Below are 19,568 nucleotides of genomic sequence, written 5' to 3' on the forward strand. Positions count from 1 at the left end.
TCCCTCCCCCGCTTCTTGACTCTGAATTTCTGGAACCCAAGGCCCCGTTCCCTGAGGCAGCCCCCAGCGCTGGGCCTGGGCCTCTTTGGGGATGAATTGGGCTAGGAAAAAACTTTCCATCCCTGTGGAGACACTGCCTGCTTCCCTCCTCCTGTAAACATGCCAGCAGGATCCCCTCCCCGCCTCCCAGTGGGATTTCACAACCACTGTCCCATCCTTTCAGATTTATTCATTCTGGAAACAGCATTCACACGGAGGCCCTCTGTCCAAGCCCAGGAAGTGATTCAGACCCAGGCTCTGTTGGCCTCTTACACAGCTTGAAATATCCCTGAGCTCCTCTTCCCCCAACGGAGGTGTCCCCACCAGGCCAGTCCCTGACCTCAGTGTTGTCTGGGCCCACGCCTAGGTTTCCAAGTTAGGCCTTGTGGTCCTTTCCTCTCCCCTTAAGCCTCCTGGGCCTCCTTGTCAGCCATGATGACAGAGGGCCAGGAGGAGGGCGATAGCGAGCTTCCTTGTCCCCCTCTCTCCCTCTCCCTCCCTCCCTCTCTCTCTCTCTCTCTCTCTCTCTCTCTCTCTCTCTCTCTCTCTCTCTCGGGTCTGTGCCTCTCATTATAGCTGCTCAGTGGTGTCAGTCCATGCAGGCCTTGGGAGTAGGGGCAGAATTAAGGGGCCTTTGAAATGTCGAAATGGGACTCTGCCTGCATATTGATGTAGATGGCCTCAGTGGTTCTCTCACACCCCTCTTTGGTGGGAGCCCTACAGAGTATGCAAATGACCCCTGGGCAAATTCAGGAAGCACACACTCCAACTTGTTTGTGTCACCCCCTCCCCAGCACACGGGCCTGCAGAGGAACAAGACCTCATTCCTTATGTCAGCTAGTCCCCAGAAGGAATGCTTTGTGTAGAGAATATTGGAGAAGGAATACCTCAGGGAGGGAGTACAGTGGACCAAAAAGAGATAGGTGGACAGGGAAATCCAGGTGACAATGGAAGCCAGGCAGGCCTGTAGGGAGATGAAACTATCATGCGAGCTATGGGATCACAGCATCCCTTCCCCCCCCCCGTCTCTCTGTCTCTCTGTCTCTCTCTCTCTCCCACCTGCAACTCCCTACATTGCATCTGTCACCCACTCACCCCCTTATACCTTGCTTTCTTATCCTGACTGTTTCCTGCTGCCCCCTCCCCACAAGGTGCCTTCCGGCTACAAGCTGTGACCCTGAGCCATTCTGCACACTTCTCTGAGCCACCCATACCCAAGCAACTAGTTGGCTGGTGCAGCCCCACGCTGGCTACAGGTTGCCTGTTAGCCTCATCAGCCACATCACGAGCACACAAGAATGGCCTCTGGGCGGGACTTCTCATGTTGGGGCCTTATGTCTTCATGGGCAGTCTGCAAAAATGTTCATTGGAAGGCACTGTGTTCCTTTCCAGCAGGGTTCACTGGGGTTTGCAGGGTAGCTATGTGAGAGCTAAAGCTCCTTGCTGTTTTCTTTTTTAAAGATTTTTTATTATTTTAGAGAGAGAGAGAGAGGGAGGGAGAGAGAAAATTGGCAGGTCAGGGCCTCAGCCACTGAAATTGAATGCCAGACACTTGCACCACCTAGTGGGCATGTGAGACCTTGCACTTGCCTCACCTTTGTGCCTCTGGCTTACATGGCATTTGGAGAGTAGAACATGGGTCCTTAGGCTTCGCAGGCAAGCACCTTAACCACTAAGCCATCTCTCCAGCCCTCTTTGCTCTGTTTTCTAAGGCAATGTGACCGCACGGAGTCAGTGCATTAGTTACTTTTCTCATCGCTGTAATGAGATATTTGAAAGGGCAACTTAGGGGAGGAAGGATTCATTTTGGCTCATGGTTTTGGGGTTCTCAGTCCATTATGGTGGTGAAGGCATGGCAGCAGGAGTAGGCCAGTCCACAGAGTCGGGAGCTTGCATCTCTGGAAGGACCAGGAAGCAGAGAGGACTTGAGCTGGAACCAGAAACAGGTGTCACTTTCAAAGGCCTGTCCCTCATGGTCTGTGCCAGCCAGCTGGATCTTATATCCAAAAGGTTCACTAACCCCCCCAAAACTGGCAGCCAAGTGTTCAAATGCATGAGCCCATGGGAGTCCTTTCTCATTCAAACTGTAACCATCGCCAGCCCCTCTGAGCCTTGGTTTTCTCATTCACAACATGGAGGTCTCACTGCCCCTTTCACTAGAGCTCTTGGCAGGCAGACCGGGAAAGGACATCCACTGTCTGGCATGAGGATTCCCCTGGCACCTCTGCCTGTTTAGGTCTCCTAGGGGGAGCAGGGAGAATCTGAGCTGGGCTGCACCCGACAGGCAGGGGGATGGCTCACATGACCTGGAAGCACTCTGGCTTCCTCCCTCTAGCTGAGATCAGCTCAGTTCACACATGAGAGAACTAAGTGGGAGATATGAGTGTCCTAAGCACAAGAAGCAATGCCAGCGCTTGGGAAGATGTCATCACTGGCCATCACTTTCCTAAGAAAGCAAATCACCGTGAAGACCAAGGATTTGGAGGACAAATGGCTTCTGAGATTCTGGTTTCTTCTCAGTCTTTACAGCACTGCTCTCTGTATCTCCAGGGGAGTTGATAACCGAATCAATAGCCAGTTTGCTCTAATTTATTGAGCTCTATTGCCTAAACCCAATTAGCACATATCTGAGCCATGCAAAGCCCCCAGTCCTGCTTTTAGATGAGGGAATGTATCACGCAGCTGGGTCAAGCATGTGTCTGGTCTTACAGTGGCGGCGGTAGATGCAGCTGGACAGATCCCAATGACAGCCTCAGCCCATGTGAAAGTAACGGCCAGATAGAAAGACAGAGCTCCCGGCAGAGAGATCCTGGGCAGCCCCAGGTGCCCAGCCCTGCTAATGAGACTACAGGACTCTACGCTGGAGAACAGACCTCCCACCCATGGTCCCTGGGCAGGAGCAGGGAAGAAAGAGAAAATACCATGGGAGGTCACACCTTAGACTCGTTTGATTGCAAACAAATGGTTTGTGGTATCTGGCACGGAGGAGTGTACCCTGTAGGAAAGTCGGTGGACAGAGGAAGGCTGACCCCTAGTCAATGAAGAGAAGTGGTGGTGGCCAAGGGGCCTGTAAAGTCAGAGGTGTTGATGGTCTGACTGTGCGCGTGTCCCCCGCCCCCTTCTCCCCAAATCTCCCTTCACAGTCTCTCCATGCAGAGAGAGGGTGGGGTGTGGGCTGAAGCCAGCTCTTGTAAGTCAGGACTGGGGGACAGGAGTGGACCCACAGCGGCAGAGGACAGCACAGTACAGCTGAGTCAGGGAAGCAGGTCCTGGTGTTAAGGATGATCTAGACAAGCAGGCTTCCCAGGGTAGCAGGGCTGTGATGATGAAAGTCAGGGGGACCCAGCAAGATGTCTTTGAAGAAGACAGACATGATTTTTATACCATAAAATTCACCATTATAAAGTGTGTAATTCAGCGAGTTTTAAAAAAAAATATTATTTATTTATTTATTTGAGACAGAGTGAAAGAGGCAGAGAGAGAGAGAATGGGTATGTATGTATACGTGCTTCAGGGCCTCCTGCCACTGTAAAGGAACTCCAAACGCATGCCTACTTTATGTATCTGGCTCTACATGGGTACTAGGGAATCAAGCCCAGGCCTTCAGACTTTGCAAACAAGCCCCTTTAACTGCTGAGCCATCACTCCAGCCCAGTGAGGTTTTTAATGTCTATCATGTTAAGCAACCACTACTAGTATCTAATTTCAGAACATTTCAATCACCACCCCCCCCCAAAAAAAAAGCTTCTTTTTATTCTCGCTCCTTCTCAGCATTTGGCAACAGTCCTCTTTCTGCCTCGACAGATTTGTCAGTGAAATCATACAAAATGGTTCTGGGTGGGAGGGAGGGCGTGGAGGTGCATGTGGAGGTCAGAAGACATCCTCAGATGTCGGTCCTTCCGTTCCACTTTGTTCAAGGCAGGGTTCCTCACTGTTCCCCCCGTATTGGCTAGGTTGGCATACCTACAACCTTCTGGGCAGTTCTTCTGTCCCTGCCTCCCATCTTGCCTTCAGCTCACTGAATTACAGGCATGCACTGTACTGACTTACATGGATCTACATGGCATCTCTAGGGGTCTGAACTCAGGTATTCATGCTTTGCTTTCAGGTATTATTCCCAGTCCAGTTGTGGTCTCTTGTGTCTGGTTTTTCTTTTCTTTTCTTTTTAAAATTTTATTTTTGAGGGAGAGAGGGGCAGGGGAAGAGAGAGAGAGAGAGAGAGAAAGAGAAAGAGAAGGAGAGGATGGGTACGCCAAGGCCTTTTAGCCATTGTGAATGCACTCAGATGCATGCACCCCCTTGTGCACATGTGTGACATTGCACACTTGTGTCGCTTTTGCACCTGGCTTACATAGGACCCGGAGATTCCAGCAAGCGTTCTCAGGCTTCACAGGCAAGCCCCTTAACCGCTAAGCCATCTCTCCAGCCCAGTGACTGGTTTTTCTTAACTAGCAAACTGTTTCCAAGGCTCATTCACGGTGTAGCATGCATCAGCACTTTGTTCTGTTTTATGGTTTAATGGCATTCTTTTGTGATTATACCATCCATATTGTCCATCATCTTTGGATGGACCTTTGGGCTGGATGCGCCTCAGTCTGGCTATTGTGGGTCGTACTGTTGCGATCGCTGGTATACAAGGTAATGGGTAAAGTTAGATTTTTAATATTTCTTGCACATATGCTTTAGAGTAGAATTTTGGGATTATTTGATAATTTTAACTTCATTTCTTCTTGCTTGTATGTGTGTGGTTTATTGTGTATGCATGCCCATGTATGTGCCCAAACTGTACCCCATGCACTTGCCTACAGTAGAGCTTTGGGTATGTCCTGATCCATTGTTCTTTTACTCATTTTTCTTCTTTTTTTTTTTTTTAAAAAAATATAGTTTTGTTTATTTGCTTGCGAGCAGAGAGAGACAGAGACAATGGGTGCTGTAGGGCTTCTGGCCACTGCAGACAAACTCCAGATGGATGCGCCACTATGCATCTAGCTTTACGTGGGTACTTAGGACTTGAACCCAGGTCATTAGGCTTTGCAGGCAAGTGCCTTAACTGCTGAGCCATCTCTCCAGCACACATCTGTTCTTATTTGAACCAGAATCTTACTGATCCTGGATCTTGCCTCCCTCCACCTGCAAGTCCTGATGATTCTCGAGTCTCTGCTCCTCTGTGGGACTGGAGTTGTAGATACATTGATGTGGACTCGCCTAGATATTAGTGTGGATCCTAGGGATTGACCCACTGTGGTGGTTTGATTCAGGTGTCCCCCATAAACTTAGGTATTCTGAATGCTAGGTTCCCAGCTGATGGAGATTTGGGAATTAATGCCTCCTGGAGGGAGTGTATTGTTGGGGGCGGGCTTAAGGGCTTTATAGCCAGTTTCCACATGCCAGTGTTTGGCACACCCTCCTGTTGCTATGATCCACCTTAAGTTGGCCAGGGGGTGATGTCCACCCTCTGTTCATGCCATCATTTCTCCCTGCCATCGTGGAGCTTCCCCTCGAGCCTGTAAGCCAAATAAACCTCTTTTTCCCAGAAGCTGCTATTGGTTGGGTGATTTCTACCAGTAATGCAAACCGGACTGCAACACCCACTATACTCTTCATGGGCTGTGTTTGTGAAATTGGGGCTTAGAGTGTGAGAGCATGAGTGAGATCTAGGCAGGGAAACCACAGCCTGGGCAATAGAGGCAGAGAGGTCTCCCACTGGGACTTCGCTCCAAGCCCTCCAGTGAGTGGTCAGGAAGTGCTCCTCTCGGCAATGACCTAACTCGCTGGTGAAGGTAGTTTCCTGCCTCTCCTCCCTTGTGGATTTTCTGCAGACAAATGCAGCGCTGTAACCACTGTGCGCAGGAGGCTTGCAGCAAGACCGCAGGACCGCCCTGGTCCTGAGAGCAGAGAGCTGGATGACGCCCCATTGGAAACTTAGGGGGATATGTGCCAGTGTGTCACGGTCGCCTCTTTGCAATGCTGCTTCTTTCTCTGTGGCTGATGGAGAAGTACCAGGGGGAGAAGAAGGACAGGGAATTGTCACAGTGCCTGAAACAAGGGGAACCAAGGGGAAGGGTCAGCACATCACCTTTTCCCATGAAGCCCTTTGTCCCTTCCTGTCTGCTCTTGCTGCCTTGTCCCAGACTCTGTCCCCTGGGCAGGCTTTTCTGCAATCAGGAGGAAAGGCGGCTATGGAGGGCAGTCAGCTGGCCTTCTCAGATGGGGGCGGGGAGCTCTCCGCCAGCTCCAGGGGGCCCACAACTCTCCCCTCCCCACCTGCCAGTCTCAAGGTCACAGGCAGGGGCAGACTCCAGCAGACACGTGCTGCGCCGCCTGCATCAGGGGCCTGTCGCCCTCCACTCTCTTACTAGATTGGCTTGGCTGTCAGCCTGATGGATCTTTCTGGGGTTGACTGGTTGACGCAAACCCAGAAATCCCTAAGGCCCTGCATATGCCCGTGTTTGCTTTTCTTTTTAAATCTCTGACATTTTATTGAAAGGAAGTCTTTCTATGAAACAGATCATTTATTAAATTTGAGGCCAGAACAGAAGAGAGGTGACTTGAACCAGAGACACATGAATGGCATGCCTCGCTCCCAGCAAGTGTGATTTTGAAGAGAACCATGATTAAGAGAATGGGATTCCCATGAGCCAGGCAAAATAGATTGAATTATTGGGGAGAGAATGACAATCTGAGTTAGATTTTTATGTCATTTCAAGGATTCATTACTGAATCCACAGAGGGTAGAAGTGGGAAGGCAAGGACTTTCTCCTGAATACGGCTGAGAAGAAAACCAAGCTTCACAGGGCCCTGTGGCAGCCAGGGGCCTAGGAAAGAGGTGTGGCTCCTCTCTAAGCCAGCTTCCACTTTGCTCCCTGGTGGGGTGACCAGTTGTACTGTAAGTCTTTTGTACCTCCCTTGGAACCCCCCCCAAAAAAAAGGAAGCAGTCTGAGCTGCACCCAGTGGGCTGGGCTGATAAACGTCAAGGTCCGTCCCCAGTGACACAGTTCCTCCAGTGAGAGTCCACTTCCCAAAGGCTCTACAAACTTCCTGAATTGCCACCAGCTGGGGTCAAGCATTCCAAACACATAAGCCATGGGGGACATTTCATTCAAATCACTGTAAGACTTAACCTTCTTGACACTCAGCTTGTCTCTGAATGGCCACTTGCAGTTTTTCCCTTATCTATGGTGGTTGGTCTTTCCACAATGATAGCCTTTGCATTAGCATTCAGTCTGTAGACAGATTGCTAGCTGTGGAGCTGGATCAGAACGTAAATCTGCATGTACAGTGAGTGCCAAAAAAGCGGAACCAACTCATGAGCTTTCTCCACAGTAACTATTAAAGGAATTCAACATGGCAGAGGCTCTCTGGTGGGTCTTGTGAACCTTTGCCCTGTCACTGGGCAATCCCAGCATTAACTCACCTGTGGCCCACATTCCAAGACTTCTAACCTCACCAGCCCAGCCAAGAGTGCTGGGAAGGGCGAGGGGGTCTGCTGAGCCCCTGTGGAACTCACGTGTCCCGTGAGCATCTGGCTCTTACCCATGCCTTTCTTTCTCCACAAAAGCCCATTGTTCCCTCAGCTTCTAGACAGTAGCTTTCATAATTCATGGTTATTTTGGACAAAAATAAGGCTTCAGTCCATGCTGTCTTTAAGTCCAGTTTTCTTGGAAAACCTCAGATGAACTTTTCCTGTTGAGTAGAATCTCATAACTCAGAAAAACTCTTAAGACCCGAGCACATTTTGTACAAGAGAGAAAGAAAAATGGCTCCTTTGTAAGATGGCCTCAATTTGGGACAGTGGCCAGCTATAGGTTTGCCCTGGGCCAAGGTCCATCATAGAGGATTTTCCAGCCCCACCCTGATGGAGGCAGTTCTACCCTGCTTCTGGGAAGCTGGTGCCCTGTGGTCGTAGAGAGCCCAGATAATGCCCCATTACAGACAAATGTAATGGGTACATAGGGAAGAAGTTTGTAGAGACCAACATTGATGACCAGTGCCATCTCTGGACAATGTGTTTGCAGTGGACTTTATTTTCCTGCTTTCATGTATTGTCATTTTGTTGGTGTTTGAAAATGATCATAGTTGTTTAAAAATATTAGCTAGCTAAAATGTCTCTTGTTCTCATGCCTTACACGTGCCAGGAGATTGACTAAAAGCCTAACGACCCAGGTTTAATTCCCCAGTACTCACATAAAGCCAGATGCACAAAGTGGCACACACTTCTGCCACTCATTTGCTGCAGCTGTGGGCTCTGGCATGCCCAGTCTTTCTGTCTGTCTCGCTTCTTTCTTGTCTATTTCTGCTTGAAAATAAATAAATAAAAATACTTGAGAAAATAGATTCATTGAGAAGCAGAAGTTAGTACCAGGCATGAGCTCAAGTTGAATACAAAGTTGGTGATGGTGCCACGTCCCGCCAAGCGGCTATGTCACCATACCCTGGCATCTCTGCCCATAGATCATAACACTTCCTTGTACATTTGTACATGTCCAGAACTGTGTTAGAGTTGATCTTAATGCTGTTACTGTTCCCAAGCTATTCGGCAGTGAATGATAGAGACATATGTAAAAAACAAAACTCACTGTCGAGCATAAAGGGAGGCATGCCCTAGACAGGATGTAGAGATGAGAGCAAACACCTCTCGGGAAAGCTTCCCTTAGGCAGCTCTTTTCCTGGAACAAGACGACTTTACAAGGTGGAAAGGACCTTTACAAGGACCTTGCACAGGCATTGGCTTCCAGGCACAGTGAAAGTGGGGCCATTTAATCTGCAGAGGCCATAGTAAAGGAGGAGTGCTCAGGCCAGACCTGACACTCAGCTTGCTGGTGTTATGACATCATTGAGGAAGGGATGAGGAGGTCACACTTAGACACAGGGGCAAGCCGTGATTGGATTTGCATCTTATTATAAAACTCTTTGGCAGCAGGGTAAAAAGATGGACTATGGGGCTGGAGAGATGGCTTAGCGGTTAAGCGCTTGTCTGTGAAGCCTAAGGACCCCGGTTCGAGGCTTGGTTCCCCAGGTCCCACGTTAGCCAGATGCACAAGGGGGCGCACGCGTCTGGAGTTCGTTTGCAGAGGCTGGAAGCCCTGGCGCGCTCATTCTCTCTCTCTCTCCCTCTATCTGTCTTTCTCTCTGTGTCTGTCGCTCTCAAATAAATAAACAAAGAAAAAAAATTAAAAAAAAAAAAAGATGGACTATGGATCAGAGTTTGGGACTGAGCCAGAGAGACCAACTTGGAATCTTCAGGAGAAATGACAACCATCTGATCTGAGAATGCATAGCACTGTGGGAGAGCGAGGCAAGAATAGGCCAAGTCACTTCCATATGTCACCAGCTCCATGGTGACAAAGGCTGTGGTGTTGGGAGCCCCATAGATGAGGAGCTTCGTGACTATTCTGAGCCTTTAAAAAGTCAGGCTACCACTCACGCCAGCCTTAGCATCATGTTGGCTCCAGGTAAGCATCCATACAGCATCTCAAAGTAGTTGACAGAAAGTTAGAACAGGCCTGTACCTTCTCAAGAAAATGCTAAGGGGGTGGCTATCTTGCAAAACTTTATTTGTGTGTGTGGAAAGACAAAAAGACTGGCCTTTTTATGAAAGAATGTAAGGGCAGCCAGAGAGAGAGAGATTCAGAGAGAGAGACAATCGGCCTGCCAGGGCCTCCAGCCATGTGGTCAAACTCCAGAGGCATGCGTGTGCGACCATATGCATGTGTCACTTTGTGCGTCTGGCTTATGTAGGATCTGGAGAATTGAGCATGGGTTCTTAAGTTTCACAGGCAAGCACCTTAACTGCTAAGCCATCTCTCCAGTCCTAGCAAAACAAAATTTTTTAAGAAAAGAAATCCTCTTTATCTTACCATTGCCTAGTCCCCAAAGCCTATCTCTTTTTCTCTAACATCTCACTTCACTGCAAACTTTCTTCTTAGGACTTGCTCTTTTTGTACTTTCCACTTTCACCTTTTCTCTCAGGGCTGCATTTAGACCTTTATTTATTTTGGTTTTCTTTTTTTGTTTTTAAATAATTTATTTTTCAATTTTTTTATTAACAACTTCCATGATTATAAAAAATATCTCATGGTAATGCCCTCCTCCCCCCCCCCCAACTCTCCCCTTTAAAACTCCATTTCTTTTTTTTTTTTAAATGCCTCTGAGAATTACCATTCTTTTCCCCCATGTATATCCAGCTGGCCTCTGTCTTCTCCTATTATATGTGTGTCTCTGTATTTTATTCTTGTCTATATAATTATCACAGACACCATGTATGTACACAGAAGCATCCCTTTAGAAGCAGAAATGAGGGACTGCATACATTCATCTCTTAACATCATTTACTTTGGTTTTATGGGAACCAATAATCCAGCCTTTCTTCCTGATGTTGAGAATATCAATCCTTTGAAATTTGTGACATTGAGAGTTGAAAGACTTTCACAGATCAGTGTAATCATCCAAAACCCCTGAGCATCTAGTAATATTCACATTTTATATTTGAGAAAATATAGAAAGTAGTGTGGCTTGAAATTTTTTTTTGCATGTGTAGTGTGTGTGTGTATGTGTGTGTGTGTGTGTGTGTGTGTATGTAGTATACATGTGTATGTGGAGACGTGTGCACTCTGTGAGTGAATGTCCAGTGTCCTATTACTTATCCACACTTGTTCATATTTTTCTTGGGACAGGGTCTCACATTAACCACGGAGCTTGCAATTTTTGTGAGCCCCAGTGTCTTTGGTTTTTTTTTTTACCAATAGGTCTGGGGTTACAGACATGTATGGTCATGCACAGCTGTTCACATGAGTGTGGGGAGACAAACAGGGGCAGTCTCAGGTTGTCCTAAGCCCTCATACTTAAGTGGCAAGTGCTCTTGACCACTGAGCCATCACCCCAGCCCAGGACATGTTATTTTTTGCAGCTACAGATCTCCTAATGGCTACAGAAACTTTCATAAAGAGCTGGGCAGACTTATTTCCCGGGCAGAGGCGGAACTAAGACCAATATGAAAACAGTTATGAGGGAAGAACCCCTGACACCCCCCTGAGGAAGGGGTCTCGCTGCATCAAGGGAGGTATTAAAACAAGCTCTCTGGTGTGTGGCAGGGGTTTCTGCTTGGAGCTGAAAATTCAGCATTACCCCTGCAGCTGCTTCTGACCTTGAACTTCCAGAATTCTTGGTCAAGAACAAGAATCCAGAATCCACCCAAGCCTGCCTCTGTCCCAAAGCATTCCCAGGGTCAGCTTTTTCCTCTTACTATTCATCCGACCCCAGCCTGTTTGTTTTCTTGGCTTTAAATTCAGTACCCTGATTCTTTGGAGGGGGGAGGGGAAACCCTGAGCTCCATGTGTTGCTGCCTATTTTTAGAGACTTTGGATGATATTTTATAAATATACTCCTTTCCCTCCCTAAAATATACCAAACATACATATACACATACATGCACATACACATACATGATGTGCAGAAACTCAATAGCACATAGTTACCCCTCAGAGGATCCTCAGGCTAGGTTTCTAACCAGGAAGCAGGTCCCACCTTTCCTGGCTCCAGACCATATTCCTGGAACCCCTGACATGTCTGTGTCTTGGAGCTGACCAGTAAGATAAGCTTGAAGTGAGAATTCCAGCTATGTGTCCTCCTATCTGGGTGGTCCCGGGCCAGTTATTTGGTCTCAAGACCTTAGCTCAAAGGTCACCCTGAACAGTAGCTATCCCAGAGCCTGTAAAGTGTAACGTAGGTAGTCCACACCTGCAGTCAGAAGTCACAGGGCATCTCTTGGAGGAAGTGTGGTCAAAGGCAGGGAGGATGAGGCATGGAGGGTGGGAAGGAGTAAGCAGTGCTGGCAGCATTTCTCAGAACACAGGCTTTGGTTTGGAAGGTTGTTTGGAAGGTTCCAAGGAAAGTGGAATCTACACATCCAGGCCAGCGTTAGGCATTGACACTGAAACACACCTTGTGGACCCCATCCCTGTCTCTAAGCAGCTCTGACTTTTCTTGATTTGGTGTTTAAAAGAATCATTTATCAATTCTGTTCTGAAAGTAAGGCAAAAAATATCTGTTGAAAATATGTGTCTGTGTGTATGAAGTAATAAAGAAAAAAGCCACAATTTCATTGTGTAGAGACGACTCTTCTTAATATGTTAGTACATTTCCTTCCAGCTATTTGTTTTTTTTTTAAATTATTTATTTATTTATTTGAGAGCGACAGATACAGAGAGAAAGACAGATAGAGGGGGAGAGAGAGAATGGGCGCACTAGGGCTTCCAGCCACTACAAACGAACTCCAGATGCGTGCGCCCCTTGTGCATCTGGCTAACGTGGGACCTGGGGAACCGAGCCTCGAACCGGGGTCCTTAGGCTTCACAGGCAAGTGCTTAACCACTAAGCCATCTCTCCAGCCCCAGTTATTTGTTTATTTAGAGATGGGGGAAGGTCTTGCTAAAGTTTCCAAGGGTGTCCTCAAATCTTCAATTGTTCCCCTCTCCTTAGCCTCCCTGGTAGCTGGGATTATAGGAGCAGATTATCGAATCTTTCCTGAACATCTGTATCCAACTCTGTGACATGGGAATGTCACCTTTCTAGGATTGTTCTAAGATCAGATGGACATGACCTACAATGAGTTATGTACTCCATAAAGAGGTCCCAGATCATGTCTGGAATTCAGAAAGTGCTCAATAAATATTAGCTTTCCACAATGACCCAGCTTCATACCCAGCTCAGCCTAACCTCCGCTCACTGGAAGTCACATTTTCTTGCTTTCTGTCTCTTCCTGAAGACCGTGACCTCTTTCTGGCGAGGACCCTGTATCTCCTTTGCTGTGTTTAGCTTCAAGGCCTGGTGCATATAAGTCCCGACACATGCCCATTCTGGAGGCAAAGGAGTGTATGACTGAATGGGCCCCTGCCACCCGGACTTAGGGGCCCTTCAAAATAGTTCGCAGAGCCAGAGCATGTGTGAGCTTGCCAAAGGGGCACAAGACCCCAGTCGGGCAGAGAGGTGGCAACAGGCCTAGGGACCTGGGTATTGAACAAATTCTGCCCCATGTAGGTGAAGCCTAGGGGGCATCTATGTGCCCTGGAAAGGGATCTGTGGAAAAGGTGACCGTGAGCAGCTCACTGTTGGAATATCCAAGGCCTTCGGGGGAGGGGACTGACGTTGTGTGTCCAAGGGTAAAATTCCTTGGCCCCAGCACTCAGCACCATGTGTTTGCTCTGAAGAAAAGTATTTGCTGGAGCATGTTTGCCTCTGATCTCACACACACACACACCCTGCGCCATTGGCCTTGAGAGCTGCCACTGCAATAAATAGTGATATCATTTAGGAACCAAATCAAATGGCACAAACCAGGATAATGGTAGAGCCAGACACAACCCCACCCTGCCGCAAGTGACGGGCCTGCTCAGCTTCTAGACAGAGCTTAAAGAGGGGTCAGGGAAGCCAAGACAAGAAAAAGCCCTCCTCATTATCAGCCACCTGGACAACTGTTTGATCTTTCTGCAGGCTGGTAGCCATCCCTATACAGGCATGAATTTCTAGGGTGTGTGCTTTCCCATTTTTTTTTTTTCTCATTTAGAGGGATGGGGAAATACTTAAGTTGATCAAGTGCTTGCCTTCCGAGTATGAGGACAGCTATTACTCATGTGAAAGGCTGGGCGTGGTGGGCTGTATTTGTAATTCCGGCGCCTGGAAGACAAACAAAAGAATTCTTGAGGCTCACTGGTCAGCCAGTCTAGACTAACTGGTGAGCACCAGGCAAATAGGAAACCGTATTACCAAAAGAAAAAAGCCAAGAGGGCTGGAGAGATAGCTTTGTGATTAAGGTTCTTGCCTGCAAAGCCAAAGGAACCAGGTTCGATTTCCCAGGACCCTTATAAGCCAGATGCACAAGGTGGCGCATGTGTCTGGAGTTCCTTTGCAGTTGCTAGATGCCCTGGCGTGCCCACTCTCTCTCTTTCTCTTTCTCTCTCTCTCTCTCTCCCTGCCTCTTTCTCCCCCCTCTCAAATAAAAAATAAAAATGAAAATATTTTTTAAAAATTAAAAAGAAAAGAGAAATGACACCTGAGGTTGTCCTCTAGTGGCCTCATGCAAACACACATGTGCATCTACACACAAACACATACATGCATAAATATAGCCTGTGCGGTGGTTTGATTCAGGTGTCCGCTATAAACTTGGGTGTGCTGCATGCTAGGTTACCAGCTGATGGAGATTTGGGAATCAACACCTGGAGGGAGTGTAGTGTTGGGCGTGGGCTCATGGGTGTTATAGCCAGTTTCCCCTTGCCAGTGTTTGGCGCACTGTCCTGTTGCTATTGTCCACCTTATGTTGGCCAGGGGGGTGATGTCCACCCGCTGCTCATGCCATCGTTTTCCCCTGCAATCGTAGAGCTTCCTCTAGAAACTGTAAGCCAAAATAAACCTCTTTTTCCCACAAGCTTCTCTTAGTTGGGTGATTTCTGCCAGCAGTGTGAACCTGACTGCAACAGCCTATTCAAGACCTTTTTCCCCTTTTCCATGTTTCTGTTTTATTTAGTTGTCCATATATAATGTTATATGTTTGGAGGCAAGCCCAACGGACCTTTTTTTTTTTTTAATTTATGCAAGAGAGAGATTGAGAGAAGGAATTGGAGCTCCAGGGCCTCCAGCCACTGCAATCAAACTCCAGACGCGTGTGCCCCTTTGTACACATGTGTGACCTTGTACACTTGCATCACCTTCTGCGTCTTGCTTATGTGGGATCTGGAGAGTTGAACCTGAGACCTTACATTTTGCAGGCATGCACCTTAACTGCTAATCTATCTCTCCAGCCTGACCTATTTGTTTTTAAGGCAAGGTTTCACTCTAGCCCAGATTGACCTGAAACTCACTCTATAGCCCAGGCTGGCCTCCAACTCATGGTGATCCTCCTGCCTCAGCCTTCTGAGTACTGGAATTAAAGGCATGAGTCACCACACCTAGCTTCTTCTTTAAGAGAATGATTAACTCACTAGAGGAATTAATTAATTATATAGCCCAGCCTGGGCTTGGTTCAAGATTCTCCTGCCTTAGCCTCCCATGTGCTGGGATTACAGGAGTGTGCCACCATGCCTGGCCTCTAAGTATTTAAAATATTGCCACATGATTTTCCAGAGCAGGAACAATGGGGTTTATAGAGGCACTGTGTACAAAGGCATGAAAGCATAAGCTTTGCCCTAATTTCATTACATGCTTGTGTTCTGTCATTTACCCTGTGTTTAACATGCTCATCTGTGTATGTGTATATAGATACTCATATGTGTCAATCATATTCTTGGGGCTGGAGAGATTGCTCAGCGGTTAAAGTGTTTGCTTGCAAAACATAATGACCTGGGTTTGATTCCCCACTACCCATGTAAAGCTAGATACGCAAAGTGGTGTACACACGTGGAATTCATTTGCAGCAGTCAGAGGCCCTGGTGCACCCATGCTCTCTCTATGACTCTTTTCTCTCTGTCTCTCCCTGCTTGCAACAAATAAATGAATAAATAAAATATTCTTGGGCTGGAGAGACGGCTGAGTAGTTAAGGCACTTTCCTGTGAAGCCTAAGGACCCAGATTTGATTTCCCAGAACCCATGCCACATGCACTAGGTGGCACGTGCATCTGGAGTTCATTTTCAGTGGCTAGAGACCCTACTGTGCCCATCCTCTCCTCTTTCTAGCTAATAAACAAACAAACACAAACAAATAAATAAATAAAATATCTTAGCTTCATGTTGAGCCAGGGGGTGGGGCTTCCTGCCCTCCCATTCATAAGTGGACACTCAGCCAGGGCTGTGGACTTTTTCTGCGTCAGGAGTAGAAAGTGCCAGGTGCAGGCTGGGCAGAGGAGGAGTCTACTTTTTCTTCCTCCCTAGCACCTGCCTTTTTGGGAAGGCCTGTGGCGGAGTCTGGACATTACCTGGCTGTGTCGATATTGACAATCGAATTTCATGGAGCTGATCCCTGGGGATGGGCAGGGAAGTGTTGCTCCTTGGATCTGCCATGTTGCCCGAGAGGACGTCTCTCCACTGTGTGCATGAGGCTTGCTTCCTGGGGAAGTGTGGTGGTTTGAAGGTAAAGTATCCCCCGTAGGCTCACGTGTTTCGGTTAAGCCTGGTGCTTCTCCCCAGTTGGTGTCACAGTTTGGGATGTTTATGGAGTCCTTGGTAGGTGGAGCCTTGTTGGAGGAGGTGTGTCGCTGGGGTCTGGCCTTGGGGCTGTTACAGCTCAGTCCCCCCATCGCCACACTGGGTTACTGTCTACCTCCTCCCTGCCGAAGGGACCCCCGGCGGTTTGCTCCTGCTGTCATGACCCTTCCCCTTGAGCCTCGAAGTCAAAAACAAATACCTTCCCTCCATAGATGGCTTCTAGCCAGATGTTTTGTCCCAGCAACAAGAAGATAAGTGCGACAGGAGGGTAAGGTCGTCGGGTCCTTGGCTTTGTGCTCGCCGTGAAACGAGCAAACAGAAGGCAACTGGCTCTCGGTGCCATGCTCTCCCAGGCATCTAGACTTCACCACCGAGCACTTAGGTGCGAGCCTCCAGGCCGTTCTACCTGGGGCTGAGGTCCAGTAGTTATGCCCGTTTTTCAGGTGAGGAAGGTAAGGTAAGGCTAAAGTCGTGCAGATGACAAATGAAGAAGTGGCGAAGCTGGCATTTTACCCCACATCTGTGGTCTGTGACAGGCAGGATGAGGCCGGAAGAATAGACACAGGTTTTATCCCCATTGTGCCTGACTGGAGCCTGGGCAGTGGGCGGCTCGGTGAGCTGCCCAAGGCCACACAGGGAACTTGGGGCAGAGCTGAGTCTTAGAAGCTAGATGCTCTCTTACTGAGTGAAGGGCTTGTGTCACATGTCCTTCTGAGATGCGACAGGTGCTCATCTACTCTGGAGGAAGTCCCAGGGCAAGGCCGGCTGGAAGGGGAGCTGGCCCACGCCCACACCCAAAGACTCATTCTGCTCAGTCTGGCCCTGCTGCCCAGGGGTTTGCAGGCTCACAGAATGCGTGACACTGTGCCAAAGTGCCAGAGCTGAGCTGGGAAACCACAGGGTGTCTCTGTCCCAACCACCCCCCCCCCCCGCCCCCAGCTGGTAGTCTGTTGCGCTTACACAGGGCCCACCCATATCCTCAGGCCAACCAGGCGGGGGGAGACTGAAGAATCTTTCGCTGATTTGTTTTTAAATTTTATTTGTTTGATTTATATATTTTCTAATAAGATGCTACTTAAGAGAAATATTTTAGGACTGGGAATGTACCTTCATGGTGGAGCACTTGCCTGGCAGGTATGACACTCTGGGCTTGATCCTCAGCATTACAACACATGCACACGCACACGCATGCACAAGCACACACACACACACACAGAGAGAGAGAGAGGGAATAAAACCCAAGGGCCCTCCAAACATCCTTTGTGCCCTTAGGAAGCGATTGCCTTGCTTAGGCAGGCTGGGACTCATTTACTGAGAGCTGGCTATGAGGAACAGCCCATCATAATGGCCAGTGTTGATGGAAAGCTTCCTTTGCTGCAGAAACTGGGTTAAGTGTTCCACTGGGTTTAGCTTCTGGGGGCTTTGTCAACCCCCTTTTAGGAGGGAATGAGAGCTAGTTTGTGACTCACTCAAGGATGCACAGCCTGGAAGAGATGGGGACTCACTCAAGCTCACATTTAATCGAACTCTGTGACCCATAGCTTTACTTACTCTGTCCCTACCCCCTTGCTTCCTGATGAAGGAGGCACAGGGTGCTCAAGCCTAGAACAACTGTAGATTTCTCAGGATAGGGTGATCAGTGACATGCCCAGGACTTCAGTCATATCTCTTTCTCTTTTTGTACTCGAGGCTGGTGCTCCTGGGAGGCTAAGCACATGTCTGGGTAAGCTTACTATCTTAGTACAGTGTGGGTTTCCAGTCAATATCTGATAGAAGGAAGAAGGGTGAATGGAAGGGTGAATGGATGATCAGAAGTGGGATGTTTCTAGAAATAATGAGAACCACAGGCTTAAGATAAAGTGGACATGGCCCCGTTGGGTCAGCACGTTTTAGAGCCTCATCTCCAGGGCTCTTTGCAGGGACTGAGGTGGCTGAGCAGGCCAGCTCAGCTCGACCTTAGCTTTGCTGCTTCCAGTTCCAAGTCTCCTTCAGCTAGAGCCTTAGCCTCACTTGCCACCTTCAGTGTCCTCACCTGCAATCGAGGCCACGAGGAGTGAGTCCTTCTTATATGGTGGACTGTGACACTGACATGAGCTTGTTGCCATGAGCAGTGTCAATGCCAGCTTCTGTGATTCTTTCTAGGGGTGCCGTTTTCCTTACCAGAGTTGTGGCTTTTAATTTATTTTAAAATGGAATATATTTGAGAGAGAGAAAGAGAGAGAATGAAAGGTCATGCCAGGGCCACCAGCCACCGCCAACAAACTACAGATGTATGCGCCACCTTGTGCATTTGACTTACATGGTACTGGAGAAATGAACCTGGGTCCTTAGGTTTCGCAGGCAAGTGCCTTAACCACTAAGCCATCTCTCCATCCCTGTTTTATTTATTTTTTAATTAAGTAATTTTGGTGATGGGTAACTCTGGGTTCATTATTGCAATTTTCTCTGCTTTTGTAGTTGTTTCTAATTTTTCACAATAAAACATTTTAAGAGCAAGTCATAGAATATGAGATGATAATTTTGTTTAACAACTAAACATAGGGCCAAAGAGGTGGCTCAGCATTTCAAGGTGCTTGTTTGTGAAGCCTGGCAGCCTAGGCTTGATTCCTCAGTACCCAGATGCAAACTGGCACACGTGCTTGGAAATCATTTGCAGTGGCAAGAGGCCTTGGAGTGCCCATTCTCTCTCTCTCTCTCAAATAGATATATTTATAAAGAAACAAAACAAACAAACAAAAAATAGCCAGGCGTGGTGGCGCACGCCTTTAATCCCAGCACTTGGGAGGCAGAGGTAGGAGGATCGCTGTGAATTCAAGGCCACCCTGAGACTACATAGTGAATTCCAGGTCAGCTTGGACCAGAGTGAGACTCTACCTGGAAACCCCCCCCCCCCCCGCCAAGAAAAAGAGAAACAAAAATTCAAAAACTAAGTATAGACAGCTTGTGGATCAGAGTGCAAAATGCAGTGTGCAGGGTTTTTTTGAGGCAAGCACAACAGACTGACCTTTTTTGTTTTGAGAGAGAGAGAGAGAATTGGCACTCTAGGGCTTCCAGCTACTGTAATTGAATTCCAGACACGTGCACCACCTTGTGCACATGTGCAACCTTGTACATGTGTCACCTTGTACATCTGGCTTACATGGAATCTGGGGAGCTGAACATGGGTCCTTAGGCTTTGCAGGGAAGCATCTTAAGTCATCTCTTCAGCCCCATGTGCTGAGTCACTCAAAGCAGCTCCTTGGAGTGACCACCTTGAGTGAAGGGTGCTCATGATCTCTCTAGACCTTCAGAGTTGTCATCTTAACTATGGTGGAAAGAGCAGTGCTCCCCTTTCAGTCTTGGGATACCATGTGAGCAAGAGGATAGGGGCAAGGATGATTGGCAGCTGTTCTG

At 48.1% G+C, this 19,568-nt stretch overlaps 1 protein-coding gene across 2 annotated transcripts in view; it reads left to right on the forward strand.

Moving 5' to 3' along the window:
- Positions 1-19,568, forward strand: part of Hspa12a (heat shock protein family A (Hsp70) member 12A) — a 185,843-nt gene that overhangs the window by 74,968 nt on the left and 91,307 nt on the right. The gene's annotated exons all lie outside the window — the stretch shown is intronic.

This window comes from Jaculus jaculus, chromosome 1, assembly GCF_020740685.1.
Source record: "Jaculus jaculus isolate mJacJac1 chromosome 1, mJacJac1.mat.Y.cur, whole genome shotgun sequence".
In the NCBI taxonomy this organism is placed as follows: domain Eukaryota; kingdom Metazoa; phylum Chordata; class Mammalia; order Rodentia; family Dipodidae; genus Jaculus; species Jaculus jaculus.